This window comes from Oreochromis aureus, linkage group 16 (genome assembly GCF_013358895.1).
Source record: "Oreochromis aureus strain Israel breed Guangdong linkage group 16, ZZ_aureus, whole genome shotgun sequence".
Classification (NCBI taxonomy): Eukaryota; Metazoa; Chordata; class Actinopteri; order Cichliformes; family Cichlidae; genus Oreochromis; species Oreochromis aureus.
The window spans coordinates 1597525-1613836 of record NC_052957.1 but is presented as its reverse complement, the minus strand read 5'-3'; the positions used below and the strand labels follow the sequence as shown (position 1 = coordinate 1613836).

Below are 16312 nucleotides of genomic sequence, written 5' to 3'. Positions count from 1 at the left end.
GTCAAACTGGTGGCGAACCCCTCGACGGCCCGCCACGAGACAGATGGGATTACAATATGAGGACAGCACTAATAACACATCCATCCATTCTGTGCCTGTGTTCACATCACTGTGAGCCAAAATTGTCAGATGGTCACTCCACCTTTCATGTGAAGAGGGAGATAGTTTCTGCAGACGAGAGCGTCCACAATGATACACTGTGTGTCCTGCCTTTGCCAAGTGGCATCTTGTCACTTCATGTCTCATGTTGTCCTTTGATTATCATTGAGAACATGATGCATAAACTCCAGTCAGCAGCTGCTATAATACTGTCAGAGCCTCTGAAGACACCTACAGGTCTGTTTCACACACTGGTGCCACGTTGACATTAAGACACTCAAGAAGCACATCGCAGTTCCCACTGCAGTACTTGTAAATTATATGTTGAAACGACTGGTGAGGTTAATCGCAGCATGAATATTTTAGGTGCCTATTGTCTAATTGCACTTAATTAGAGTAAGAATTGAAGGGAGTGTCCAGGGCGGATGCTGAGATGAAGCGGTAGCTGTCACTGTAAATAAAGCAGAAGATTCTGCAGAGTCACTTTGAAAAGCACACATTCAAAAATCGCACTGGCAACAGTGATTTCCAAAATGAGCATTAATTACATTTTCTAGAAGCTGTGGCAGGAATATTCATCTCACACATCAGCCTAATCCTGATATCCTGCAGCTTCTTCTGGCAGCAGATTACAAATGTTTGACTCTGATAAAGAAGATTTCTGTAAAAAAAAAAAAAATGTAGCCGCTACCTGTATATGAGAGACGTTCGCCATGTTTCCTCTAAATATCTATCAGATTGCTCTCTGCCAGCGATTTCCTGCAAATGATTAACAGTTAACACATTTTCAACAATACTTTGACGCAGGATCAGCGTTCAGTGCCAAGAATAATATTTTAGGCCAAGTGTTAAACACAACAGCTGCTGTATGACCAGTGTTGGGGAGTAACGGAATACATGTACCGCCGTTACGTATTTAAAATACAAAATATGAGTAACTGTATTCCGTTACAGTTACCGTTTAAAAAGGTGGTATTCAGAATACAGTTACTTTGCTGAAATAAAGGGATTACACGGCGGTACTTTCCTGTTTCATATGTTCGGCTATGCCCTCTCTATTTTTGGTTTCCACGCCTCAAACAAAACACACATTAAGAGCCTCTAATGTCTGTGTCTCAATCTCGCGGCCCATGTCACGCCTACTTGCGGCCGCATAATGACGTGAAGGAATATTTTATAAAATTATTCACAAAAATGATTTAATATGAAGGCAACAGGCAGAGTGTTACAGGCATCGCCCTAAAGCATGTAAGTAAGTAAGTAAAGTTAATTTATTAAGCGCTTTTCATAGACAGGTAGTCACAAAGTGCTGTACACAAAGATTAAAATAAACAGTATGATAAATAGCAAAATGCACAATATACACAATATAATAAAGAATGCAGCCTGATGGGCAGTGTAGTCCGTGCTGCAGGGAGAATGGACTGTCATACCCGTGATGTGTCTGTGAGCGAGGGAGGGAGAAACAGGAAAAGGCCGAGCTGTCACGGAGCAGAAACGGGAGCTGGAAGCATGTAAATATAATAATAACCACTGCAGCCAAGAAGAGTGCCTGACGAGCCCATTTGTAAGTAAGCTATTAAGACTCAACTGTACACTGTGTTCGTGTTTTCCTCCGGAAAAAAATAAGTTCCGTTGGAGCAGCCTTTCAACGCGCTCTCTCTGTCTCTCGCTAGCAAAGTTGACCCAGAACAAAGTAAAGCTAGTTTTCGCTCACGAGCCCGACACGGAACCCACCGTATCAGCCAGAGGTCCCTTTACTACGGTTCAGAGCCGCGGACCTGTTTTATATACGCTGGAATCGTTTTCTATACGAGATCGCTGCAAAAGTGCAGCCTTACCTAATGTCCACCTACTGTTACTCATTTATATTAAGGTTTAAACATCTGGTTGGTGTTGGTATGGAGAGTAACCTTCAGTAATAGTAATAAATCACACAGCAATAGTACATTCATGTAGTTGTAAAAAGCTTGATAATATGTTAAGTAATCCAAAGTATTCAGAATACGTTACTCTCATTGAGTAACGTAACGGAATACGTTACAAAATACATTTTGGGGAATGTAATCTGTAATCTGTAGTGGAATACATTTTAAAAGTAACCTACCCAACAGCTGCTGTACGACATCCTCACTGCACAGCCTCAGTGACAAATGCAGACTGGAAAACCTCGGGGACACGAGTGCTGCTTCCCAAAGGTGGAGGAAACCTCGTGTGGCATCGTACGGCTTCTTATACGTTCCTACTGTCCCAGCAATGCAACTATCAGCACTCCTGTGAAACTGATGAATAATGATGCTTCTCACAGCAGTGCGGGTGACCACGCCCACTCTGCAGTGCCAGGTTATCATAAACTGCATCTGGTTGGATCAGTTTTAATATTTATAAGAGAAATATTGTGATCTGTGCATAAATAATGAGTAATATTAGCCTTTTGTTGTGGAAAAACTTAATTCATTTTTCCCTTAATTAATCATCTTGATTACACCTGTGTTCATGAAAAACACTAATAAACACTCGATGATCCTGTTCAGCATCTGAACCAGTCAGACCTGCATCCATTTCACGCCACCATCAATCGCACAGTCCTGAGTGATTCTACTGCCATGAGATGAAGCCGGTGTTTATTGACAACTCTTTCAAAGTGTACACTCACACACCACCTACGTATTAGGTAAACCTGTTAACTAACCAAATATCTAATCTGCAGTTCAGACATGGCCCAGATTACCTGCTGAATATCAAACTGATCAGAACGGGGAAGAAACGTGATTTAAGTGACCTTGAACACTGCATGGTTGGCGGTCCCAGACGTGCTGCTCTGACTTTTTCAGGAGTTACAGAGAAAAGAGAAAAACATCCAGCGAGCAGCACTTCTCTGAAAATGAATGAAGAAAATGATTTGTTGATGCTAGCAGTGAGACGAGAATGACCAGGCTGCTCTGAGCTGATGGGACGGCGACAGTAACTCATTACAACCAACATATGCAGAAGAACATCTGAAAGCATGTAGAGCACAGCGAGTGCAGCTCCTGACAGCTAAGAGCAGGAAACAGAGGCAATATTCACCAGAATCAATCAAATCATTGACAAAAAGCAGCGGCTCTGAAGAGTGTCCATGTCTGCTGTGACGCTCTGATGGCAGGGTCAGAGCGTGAGGTAAACAACATGAAAGCGTGGGTCCACCCCGCCTCGCATCAACGGTCCAGGCTGCTGTCGGTGTGATGGTGGGGGGACAGTTTCCTGGCACACTTTAGGCTCTTTAGCACCAACCCAGCATTTTACCAAGTTTGAACAACACCACCTACTTTACTGTTGGAGCTGCCCGTGTCCATCCTCTGATGGAGGGCTGAAACTCAAACTGCTCTCTTGAACGTGACAGTGTTCACATGGCGTCCACAGTCACCGGATCTCACAGGACGCTGTGGGTGGTCAGCGAGTGCACAGTATATCATTTTGCATGTTAACTGTTTTAAATCCTCCTGATGCAGACGAAGCCGGGCTGCACAGAGTCAGGCGTTTGGATCTTTGCTGTGGAGTCATTAAAACTGCGTCCTGATTGAGAATGACTCGGTGCAGTGTTTCAGACGTGTGCTGTCTGTGGCTGCAGAAGCTCAGCTGGGCTACATCCTGTTCTTTCACACATTCATACAGCTCAGAAATGCAGGACGGCCCCTTGATAGTGAGTGGGGGGGAGACAGAGAACGAGGGGGGGGCTTTGACTTTGGGCATTACTGGAGCTGGAGAGAACAGCTCAAATTGATACCGCTCGGGTCCACCAGCGTCCTCCACCACACTAATGCCTGCTTCAGGGGATTCTTGAGGGGAAAAGTCCTCCATCTAGAAAGAGTCCTCTGTTGCACAGGTGCCGTGTGATTCTGTTTCGCTCTCCATTTTCCTCTGGCCCAGGGAAAAATGAACAACTCTTGCCTCACACATCAGTTCCTGTTCTTCAGCCCCTTTTTCACACCTTTTAGCATTTTTTAAAATTCTGCAGTGGGTGGAGGTGGACTCACAGCTTGGGGTGAATTTAGACTTTAACAAACAAGTCACTGGCATCCTGTGAGAGACGTGTAAAATGTTTCATTTACATAGCAATAAAAGTATGGATAAATACACAGAAACACACACAGAGTAACAAAGACGTGAAGCCTGCAGTTTGTTTGACTCGAAACCTCAGCGCACCTTTACAAACACCTGCTAGTTTGTCTCTTTGCTCGCTTTAATTAGTCTGTGTGAGTTTCTGGACTCTGGTGAAGTAATCCTCATCATCATTGTCTAACTAATCAATCCTCATTTTGTTGAGTCAGTCGGCCCATCGTTAGTTTCACATTTTCTCAGCTTTCACCATCTCTGCATGACTGCTAACAGCGTCCACGGCTGCTGAACAGGATTCTCCATCGGTATCTTTTTTAACCCTACAGTTTCCCCATGCACGCCTTGCATCTCGGCTGACCCAGTCTGGCACTCGTAAAGAAAGTGAAACCAAAGCGTAAGGCTTTACAGAGCTGACGGGGCCAGACTGACGTCGATGAAACAAAAAGGAAGAAAAGAAAAAAGAACAATAGTGACTCGACGTGTTTTATCAGCTGTTCAGAGAGTGAAAAAAAGGAAAATAGCTGAATGTGTCCCTGAGGTATGTCAGCCCACTGGGAAGCTGCCTGCTATGCCAGATGGCCAACTGAGCCTCTAAGCTTAAAACGTGTTTTATGGGATTCAAAAAGCATTAAAACAACTGAATTCTAGTTTGTTATGTGACTGAAGTGAACGCACTGATAAAGCTGGACCTCCCACTGCCTTCAGAACCACAGAGGCTGACGTGAACCACTCAGAGACTTTGGTCCATGTTAAGATGACAGCGTCACACGGCTGCTGCACATGCTCAGTGTGAATGACCCGCTCCACGGCAGCCGTGACGACACGTGTTCACGCCTTCGTTGACTAATAAAAACGATGAAAATGTTCTGGAGATCCAAAAAGTTGATTCTGTTCATCTGGATGTTTTCAGCGGGAGAAACGTTTCATCATCATCATCTTCTTCAGTCTCAGCTGACTGCAGGTTTCAACCTTATAAACAGGACATTTGTACAATGACTGAAACCAGCACCACTGAGGGAACAATGGGCTGTGAGGTCAGTTCATTGATCATTAATATGCAAACTGTCATGATGATTGATCAAAGATCATTGATCAGTGGCAATTCACAGAGTTGGGGCATGGCTACAATCACAGCATTGTAAGATGGAGACACGTGAGATTCGAGATCCAATCAGGATTCATGAAGTTGTGTAGAGAGGCGGGGCAAGTTTGGAAGTGATCCAGTCAGAAGTAATCTCCTTGTGCAGCGAGGTTAGGGGGTGGAGCCCACGATCCCTGTTTGTCATGGAAACCCAAAAAATGTCGACGGTTGGAGTAGAAGAGCAGACACAAGGACACACTTCATATGACGTGTCAATGAAAATAAGACGCTGCAGCAACTTTCACTGGTAAAAACATGACAAACACTGTTTTCATCAAGGAATCAAATTAAGATTGAATCTATGATAATCTTCTGATATTTAGTCGATCAGACTGTGAGTTAGAGCCTCCACCCTGTGAGGCTGAAGGTCCTGGCTGTTGTCCCGTCGACCAACAAGGCATCATCCAGAGGACCGCGCCTTCCAGATCCTTCTCTGTTGTTTGTCACCATCATTACCTCAGGGACGTGCTTTTTACAAGACTGTCTTTGAGTCCATGTTTGTCTTTGAGTCCATGTTTGTCTTTGAGTCCATGTACTGTAGCTCAGAGGTCATAAGGGCAAAAAGCTGATTGACAGCTGTGTTTGCTTATGTGTTTGCAGCAACGCAGAAGAAATGAGGTAAAATGCAAAAAAAAAAAAAGAAGTTAATCTGAATTTAGGTTCAAGTGCATTGAACTATAAACTGTGAGACATGCATGCAGCTCGCGGCTGGATGTTTTTCAAAGAATGTAATTGCACATATGTATTATTCATAGCCGATCGTATTTCCAGAAGAAAAAAAAATCATGTGACAGTGAGTAGTGCTTTAGCCCAAGGGATGGATTGATCTCATTGTCCCGGAGCGTCCCAGCCTGTTCTGAAAAACCTCCACATCTCTCACTTTATCACTTTAACATCGTTGGTAATTACCAGAAACCTGAGACGCAGGTCGGAACCTGGAAAAAATCCACAAACCACAAGTGTGAGTCTTGGGACAGAGCCAGATATCCCATTTAATATCAGCACCGATGTCTCTGGATGTTCAGTTTCCTATTACTATCACTTTTTTTGTCCAACATTTTTGCTTTAGTGCTTTGCTTTAGCATCAAGCGGCAGCTAATGGAGGTCACCCTTGATTTCTGCAGATGGGATTTGAAAGTGCTGGAACAGCAAAGCGTTCTGCCGTCTTTTTAAAGTCTCTGAAACAAATACATAACTTTATTTTCATGACAGGAACTTGCTTTTTAGAAGAAATCCATCCATCAGCCCATCCTGTTGGCTTTAGATCATTTCAACATAATTTGGTCAAAGTCCTCACTGAGATCACGCACCGTGGTCCCTAAACGTACTTCTACATTTCCAAACTGTCACACTCCTCTGGTGCCACATTAAACACCGTCACAGTCAAAGCTGAGTGTTCCTCTGTAGTAGCATCTTAGAGCCTTTGAATTGTATCCCTGCAAGACCGGATTTGGTTTGTGGCTTCTGGTTGAATATTTAATGAAAAATAATCTATTAATGCTGATGGCAGAACGACACTACCTGCTCATTCTAATATTTAAGGGAAAGGTACTACAAGCAACCATCCTGACACAAATCTCATCCTCCAACTCTGAATTTTAGACCACGTTGCTAAATGTGACGTAGCTTCTCTCCCCTCTCATTATTTTAAGAGACACTTCAACAAAATGTGTCCAGACGTCTTCTCTCTGGTGGCTGTGCTGTTAAACTCTAACATCAGGGTCTGAGACAGTCACCGGTTCACGTCATATACGAGAACACGGCTGCGTGTCTGGATAAAAATGACTTTTATTCAAATATATGAGCAAGAAGGGAAAACTAGTGAAGCTGTATTACTGAACTCTGGTTCTTGTCTGTGGAAAAGAAACTGATCCATGTGTTGAGCTGTTATTGTGTACATTCATCTGTTGTTTGTTTTTGTTTTTCTGTGAAACTTCAATATATCTGATATTTTTAAAAACAGACATTTTTAATCTCAGGATCAGGGAGAAACTGTTTGGGAAGTTCATCTTACCCTAAAAAACATGTATGGTATTTATTTTGATTTTTTTAAGTGGTAATATTACAAGATCAATGCTGTATTTATTGTTCTGTAGAAAACCAGGAGGGTAAAATAACATCACAATGTGCTACGGCCAAACTAACAAGACCCAACCTGACCTGTTTAAAACTAACACAGGAGCTCAGTGACACCAACAACAGGAGAAAACACCTGACCCCTACTTCCTCCCAGACACAAACTACTACTGACCAGGCTGACTGGGGTGAAAGAGAAGGAAGAGGCCTTCTGTAGGTGGAGGACATCTTGGCTCCTTAGTGTGGTCCTCAGGTAGGAGCCAATCATCTGCATGCAGTACTCTTCTTACACCAACCCACGGCCAATTAGCATGTTTTCTCCCCTTACAATACAGACATCATGATGACAGGAAACAGTTACAGTTACACAAATTAAAACAAATGTGAAACCAGTCGTAACATAAATGCACGTATATACATCCATAAAGATTTAAATTCATGCAAACTTCTCTTTATTCAGGTTAACTTGGCAAACCATCAAAACACAAAAATAAGCAATCAAAACAAAAAATCTGATCAATATTCAAACACAGATGATAACAGAGAGCAGGCCTGTTTATATAACTGTGCTGTAGCATCAGCGTGAACTCTTTAACTGTCCTAAAATTAGAAGGCCTCCTGAGCCGCCCTTCATCAAAGCCTCGGGCTGGTGTCACTCTTGTCTTATTGATAAAAACCCCGTGTGGAAAACAGAGACAGGAACAAAAAGCTCACCCTGTGAAGCGCTGTCTGTACGGGTATAAGGTGCTTTATCGATTTGTATTTCACTATTCAGATCACAGCTGAATCCCTGAGATGTGAATCCTGCACCGGCCTCTTTGCTTGGCTCTGCAGGCACAAGGACATCTTCTAAACACCAAAGCATCCGAGCCCATTCGTTTAGACATCAGTGGATCCATTTTATATACAAGCACTTCCTGTTACCTGCAGAGACGCCAAATTCTCACACAGGTCACCTAAACCTGAAGATAAAGAGGATATTTTAAGTTTGATTGGTTAGAACGACAGAACATTAAATGACAACATAGTTAAAAACTGATTTTTACTGTAGCGATATTAAAAATCTCATCCTTTCTCTTCAGATTGTACTTTTCCAATTTTTTAAAAAGTTCCTTCTATTTCCATAATTGAACAATGACAGTAAAGGGCTATTCTATTCTTCTATTCTGTTGTAGATGCTGAAGCAGTTCAATATTATTAACTCCAATATTCAGAAGCTCATTCATATCCTCTTTGCAAAGCACAGCCGAAAAAAATCAAAAGCAATCAGACGCAGCTCAACATGACAGCTGCAGTTCATGCGTTTCTGTTTTTTCCTCGCACAGTGACAGGAAGGAGGAGCCAAAGTTCATAATGTCTGATTTATTAGACTCCACATGGTTTCAGGTGATGATGATGATCTTCACTCTCACTTCATTTAGAGGATGAAGATCAGAGGGAGGAGGTGTCTCATCTTCATCCCACCCCTGCAAGATTAAATGACGTTGTATCCCAGTGCAGCCACCTTCTCTGGGGAGACATCTAAGTGGAAACAGCTCATTCCCCTGCGTGGGTGGGTGGTATGAAGCTCACCTTTGGATAAGCTATCATGAGGTGTCTCTGCTCTCAATCAGTCGTATCTACCCCTCCTGCTTTCAGGAAGCTCCTCAGTGAGAGCAGGCAGCATCAATACTGTCCTCACCCCACGCAGCTCTGAGTGAAGGCCCATTCTCCCCGAAATCAACTGAGAATTCCTCAGAAAGTGAAAATTGAAACTCTTCAAATAAGTAAAAAAGCTCTAAACGTTTTCATTCTCTCGGGATTGGATTTTGTCCTTAACGCCTTTAAATGTAGACAACTTTGGACGAGCAAAGTTTCTGTCAGTAATCTGCATCCATACAGTTAAACCTTATGCTAAATCACTCCTTCTTTTAACATCATTCTGTTTACATCAGCTGGCAAAACTGAGCTTTTCCCCTTTCGACGCGGGTTAGCCGAAGCACACGAGTCTTATGTGGAAACTAAGATGTTTCTCTCTTCTTTGTGTGGAGAACAGAGAGTTTGGTGCCAACTCAATTAACTATGCAAAAAGGAAAACAACAACTTCCACATAAATTAGAAAAATTAATGCTATTTACACAAACAAAACTAATTATTGTATCAGCCAAGCACTTTGTCTGCTGCAGCTCTGGCACATGAACACATCTCAAAGGCATTCTCCTCAGCATTCTTTGGTTCAGCAGTTAGCAGAAGCATCCAGTGTTTAGTGCATATGTACTCATGTATATGTGCATGCAGGGACAGCATGCACACACAAAAACAAACTGCACTGTTTTTACTTCTATGGTCCAGCAGTCAGTGCTCACATCACTGGAGGGCTCATGCATCCATCAAACACCACCTTCTGCTGTGCATTCAAAACTTTCTCCATCCCCAGAAGGGATTTGATTATAAAGCCACTGTCCACATCAACCGTTTATGATCTTTCCTAACAAATTAAAATGAAATGAAATTAGTTTTCACAGCACAGAAGAGACTGGATAAATCCAATATACTAGTGAAGATTAATTTCCATAGTTGCTGATTTTTTAATAAATAAATAAATAAAAACACAGCTTACAAAAGCATATATTTATTCCCTGTACAGTGACGCGATGCCAGGTGGCTGGTCTTACTGAGATAGTGGCGTCACACTGAGTGGTGCCATATGAAACTACCATCTAAACGTGAAGCTAGACTTCTTTGGAAACAGTCAGGAAACAGTTCTCCCCACACGGCCACGAAAACTAAAGAATATATTCATCACTGGTAGAATTAATGCGAGGTACACCGCACCGGAGGCAAAAGGAGAGGGATAACCTCGGGACAGCAAAGCTGTGCATAAATCCTCATTTAAGCAGAAACTGCATAAGGTCGGTGTGGCAAGGTGTTTTACAGATCGTACATATTTGAATTAATCTACTGTGCAATAAAAAGAAGCGATCTGTCATTATAATGCACCCGGAAAAATGTAATCTCGGCTGGAAGTGGGTGAAATTCAGTTTCCTCTATAGTTTCCTGCAGCTATAAATTGATCATATAATGACAAATCGTTCTCAAAGTCCTTGAAAGCTCCTGTCCTCGTGACATATCTGAAATATGCTACGAGCATTTGCGCGTGCCCGTCTGTACCGTTAATTACACCGCTGTAACAGACAGTCACGCCATTCTGATCCAGACGTAAACAGATGTCGTACAAAGGACACTTTAGGGGAACTGTAGGTGTTGTACATTTGCCATTACCTGTAACGGCGCTCCAGCTCAGCGTTCGTCTCATTGACTTTGAAGCACGGCGCGCTCAGCTAATGTAATGTGGACGGGAATGGAAGCGCCGGCCCATTAAAATGTAAGTAAAAGCAGAATCTGACAGATGCTGTTTGAATGATCCACAACAAACTGCGTCACACAGCTGTCTCACTGAACACCAGCTTCTAATATAAATGTGTAACTGGAACGGGTTCATGGTTTGGGAACACTGTTATAACACAAAGTGACATTCTGATCTCTTTTAACTGAGGACCTGCAGTCAGGCCCACTTTACATTTGCAGATATGTGCAGGTTGCAGGGAAAGTGATGCTAGCTGCTAAATTTCATAAGAACTTGTAACTTCTCATCATCATCATCCTCTGACCGTATGTGATACTCAAAGTCTTCTACCTGAAGAGACGACTGTGGTACAGGTGCAGGCTGCTGGGGCGCCATCTCTGTGCTGGTGTGGTCACCGTTTACAGGGACGCACCACAGCACTGCTCTGTCCTCGTCTTCATTTCATCTTTGCGCACCAAAAGGACAAAAACCCCAAACAAAAATATACACAATTAGTGTACAATTAACGACTGATTGTCACAGTTTGGGGAATATTTTTCAAATCCTGCTGACAGACAGAAACAGCGGTTTGCATGCAGCGTTTGCTTTCAGGACCTGAAGTTAGCTAAAATAAGCAGCTCTGTGAAGAAAACCTTGATGTTTTGTAGCTTTTTGATTCCTTTTCTAAATGCAGCTCGGGACACTAAACATTCGTCGTACTGAGAATAAGAACTTTGCTTCATGTCAGTTTCATATAGAAAATGACGCGCAGCGACGGCGCGGGAGGGCTGTGCATGAATTCTGAGCAGGCAGTTTCTTCCTTTGTTTGTTTTATGTTTGGATACAGGCAGAGCAAAGAGAATTACCTGCTCACTGTTTGTTTCTACCCTGTTAATGCCAGAGACATTTTATCAAGGGATAAATGATGTTTGCAGCCTCGTTCAAAAGATAAGAATGAAGCCAAAGACAACGCTCTAAACTTCCAGTACATATATATGATGTGTGTGTGTGTCTATAACGTCGGCTGTATTATACCAAACGGCACAAAAGCATAAAGGCTGGACGCGCTTGATGGATCAAAAATGAAGTGCCTGTAGAGTCCACACCTTTTACACAGTCCTGTGAAAAAGAAAGTATACTCTCTTTCAGTTCAAGGTTTTCTGTATCAGGACATAATAAAAAACCCACACCTTTCTTTACTGTAGAATAACTCTCATTAAATTGCTGCTTGAAGCTACGAGAAATGAAATGGGTAGAGTTTTTTTAAATCAAAGGAGGAAATAATAGCCGTCATTTAGAGGCTGTAGCTGCTTCTTAAAAGGAAGCAGATTTTTTCTCGTTTCTGCAGAATAGAAAGTATCTGGGCTAACAAAAGAAATTATTCCACGTGCTGCACAGTTTTGTACTGTTACTGAATCTCGTCAGCTATTTACTGTCAGCGCAGATCAAAAACATCCACACTGCTCTGTCCTCTGCAGTAAACTTCATTTACTCATAACACTAACGCTATATTTAACGTTCTGCTGCCTCAGTTCAAACTGAAGGGAATAAAAATGATATTGGCTCAGATTTTTTTATTGTTTCACTGATTTTTATTTAAACGTCACCTGAACGTGCAGATTTCACCAGCTGTGAGTCACTGCCTATTGATATACAATGGGCGCACATCAAGGACTGCTGTTAGGCCCACAGTTTGTGCACATATGAATGACTTTGAGCTGAAGTGTTGAGGAGAGGCCCGTGATACTGTTGCACACACACACGCTCAGAACAAAGCATCTAACAGTGACGGGATCATTTACATTTTAATGTTGGAAACTACTGCACGCTCCAGTGTGAACAGACTGGTGCAGGTACAGAACTGAATTAATATCCACATACTTGATTCTTAATCAACAGAATCTGGTAACAAACAAACAAACAAAAGCAGATGAGTTAGAGAGTCTCTCTACAGATCTATTCTAAAAAGAAACGAACGCCTCCGCGTCCAGCTGTCGAACTCTGTGTGACATTTTGAGCAAAGTCATTAAACAAAACTGGGTAAAAAGCCAATTTAATATCATTTTGGGATACTGGTGAAACATAAGCTTTTGAGCTGTCTCTGAGAATTTTAAATTATATCAAAAGTGTCATGATACAACTCCACTGGCAGTTTAAACTTGTTTATCTATCTTTCATGCATCTCTTTATCAGGGCAGACAGTCAGTCAGAGCCACTGGGCCAGCCGCTTCACTGAGTCTCTGCCTGAAGGCTGGAGATGTAACTTATGAATATACTTCATGCAAACTTGATGGGCTCATTTGAATTTATTTACTATGAAAGCTAAATTAATCAGTTATGCGCTATTAAAAACAAGAGAAAGAGTTTCCCTGCAGTTGGCACGCCTCCCTGTCCCAGAGCACCAGCAGGTCTGTGCAATATTACCTATATTACAATATTACAACAGCTCAGTTTCCACAACTCGAATAAACCGTAATAAGCACTTTCAAAGGAACGACACAGGCAGTGTGTTTGTATATTGTATTTGTATATTTCCCACAGTGCTTTATTATATCAAAGATACATTAATGGGACTAAATGTTTGTTGTATCTCCGTGATGGGATTCGCTCTGAATATGAAATGACATCTGGTAAACAGCAGCCAGCTCACATTATTTGACAATGATTAAATTTACTGTTGCATACCAACTTTACCTAAACTGTGCCACAGGATCCCCGGAGTCATCCGCCGCTGGTTTGTTAGTAGCAAATCTATTCGTTTGTTGTTACGTGTGGTTATATTGTACGCACTGGACCATGTGAATAAAACACTCTTAGTGGTAGGAATATATTAGTGAGATCATTCTTGGCCTCTTGTAGCACTACGGTGCCTCCAGTTTTATCCATCGCATATGCATAAGGACACACATGCACATGTGCACATATTTATGCACAACGGTGATGCAGTATACAGAGCTGGCATCGGGTGTCACATAATCTGTCTTATCTGCAGGTGGCAATGCTGAAATACCATGCATAGATCTGTCTAACAGAGACTGCAGGCTTATAAGCATGCAGTCTCTGTTAGTGTTTCATGAGGAGGGAAATGCACTTGGTATATTTGATAGTTTAATAACATACATAATACATTCTGGTAGCCTTAAACTTTAAAACAGTTCAGTTTTCTCACGTTTAATTAATATTTTTCCATCCAGTGAAAAGGTTTTGCATCATCGATCATTGTGACGTTACACCTAACAGCTAACCTGGGAGTGTTTTCAGAGCATAGCTAACTTCTCAATAAGATAACCATGTGAAATGATAGCGCTGTAGCACTACAGAGTCCTTTACCTCGTGCAGGTTTCAGATCCAGTTGGTTTGACTGGTTTGAGGAGCTGGGCCTGGGTGCTGTTGGACTGGTTGCTATCTGCACCCTAACACAGAACTCCAAAACACCAAAAACAGAAATATATGTAATTAGTAAACTTTGTAAGGCATGTGAGAGGACAGCGTGTGTCATAGCTTCTACAAATGGCCTCAGTCTACAAAATGAATAAGATCCCAGTGTGCTCTGCAAGACTGCTTTAGGAAGCGACAGAGAACAAATGTGAGAGGGTGAGATGCTGAGACAAACTGAAGCATGCTTGGCCTGGATCGTTACGCACAGTGTGAGCAGCTAATCGTGCTCAGGCATGGTACAAGGCAACCGTGCCTACTGTGAGTAAACTTTAGGAGCCAAAGAGGGAACCAAGACAGCCTCAGGAGGTTTGAAAGAAAGCAGGCAGTTGGTGCATATTAGCATCAGTGTGAGCACATGAGGGTAGCATGTCATTATATGGATCTTGTAAGAATCTATTTACCTGCAGCTCAAGATGCAGTCATATGAAAAGAAAGTTTTTATAGGACATCTTAGCACCAACATCGATATGTGTGAACACCAGAAGTTAGTCAGGAAAAACATCGTCTCCTCTGTAAAAAGAACATGGCAGCACATTGGAGATTTGCAAAGTTGCATCTGAAACAAAGTAAAAACTTCTGGAACAATGTCCTCTGAGCAGACAAGACCAAAGGGGAGACTTTTGGTAATAATGCATAAAGCCATGTTTGACGAACAGCAAACACAGCGCATGGGCACAAACGATCGGCCGGGGGTGGAGGGCCACAGAACCCGGGCACCGTGCAGTCGTTGAGTCGACCGTGGACTCGTCTGCACACCAAAGAATTTTAGAGTCAAATGTGAGGCCGACAGCCAAAGTCTGAACTCATTCAACCAACAGGACAATGAACCCAAACACAGAACGGCTGGAAAAGAAAAGCATCACCTGCAATGGTCCAAAGTCCAGGCCTCATCCTAGCTGAGACGCTGTGCTGAGACCTTCAGTGAACTGAAGAGTGGACCCAAACTCCTCCACAGCAACGTGAGAGAGTGAAAAAGAAAGAGTTATGGCTGCTAAATGTGGTTCTACGAGCTCCTGAATCGTGTGCAGAAGTCACTTTCAGAAGGCTGAAACATCCATGTTAGCGCTCTCAGCGTTAGCATTATTTGTCTTTAATTTTAACCGCCCTGTTGTTTTTACCGACAAACTGAAAGTTCTCAGTCATTAACAACATGCACAGCGAAGGCCAAAATCAATTCAGGACTCCTCTTGAGATGTAATCCCTTCTGTTCCTAAGCTCTAATCAATGTAACAAGCACACACTTCCATCCGGTCCAAGTTAAGCCTGCATCCATAACACTGTCTGCATTGCTGCTCTAACAAGTTTAAAGCAGCGTTCCTTAGACTGCTCTGTTGGCACTCCGGACCTGTCAGTGAGGACGACGCACCACTGAGACAGTTTTTAAAGTAATAAGACCAACAAAGCAGGACCTCAAGTGTGCATGACAGGAGAGCGATAACAGTTACATGGACATGTATACGCAGCTCCATACTTAAATATTTGTATTCCAGCTAAGCAATTAAGCCAAAGTAAAAAATGCAGATACCAGTCACCTTAAAGAAAGTGCTAGTTTAACAGCAAAATGCTGCTCACATGTGCACAGCGGTGAGCAGACATACAAACAGGAGAAAAACGGAGAGGACCAGGCCAGATAACCACAGGAGAGCCGAGTACACACAGGCAGGATTTCAAAAGGCTCCTTTCTTCTTTTTCCTCTTTAGCTAACGGTGGCGAGCAGGCAGCATGGCCAGCATGCAAACAGTCATTGTGATACAAAGTGATTGTACTCTTTCTTGAAGTTAGCGGTCTTGACTCGTGCCAACCAGTTTGAAAAACACTGGACTGGCCTCACTCAGTCCTCCAAAGACACACAGAGGTCCTGTTTGTTGTGCTTCTTTCAATCGAATTCCCCATAAATGTAAGCAGTGCTAATAATTCAGTGCTGTGTGTTTATATATGCCACAGTTTTCCATCTCCGTGAATGAAATGTATGAACGCGGCGTCCCCAGTGTGCGCCTGTACAGCAGACCGGCTGCACCGCTGAAGGTGCTGTGAATTTCTCTGGCAAACCTCGGTGATTGGCAGCGGATGGATGGCTGCAGCCTGAGGCGGTCCGGTGTTGCTGGATATCAATCACTGCTGATAAATAGCCCTCT

At 42.7% G+C, this 16312-nt stretch overlaps 1 long non-coding RNA gene across 1 annotated transcript; it reads right to left on the bottom strand.

The window, feature by feature from the left end:
- Positions 1–17: 17 nt before the first annotated feature.
- On the bottom strand, positions 18–2353 carry LOC120433476. Its single transcript, XR_005608588.1, has 3 exons — positions 2207–2353; positions 791–858; positions 18–550 (listed from the first exon to the last, which is right to left on the bottom strand). It is a non-coding gene; the product is annotated as an uncharacterized LOC120433476 (long non-coding RNA).
- Between the last annotated feature and the right edge of the window lie 13959 nt (positions 2354–16312).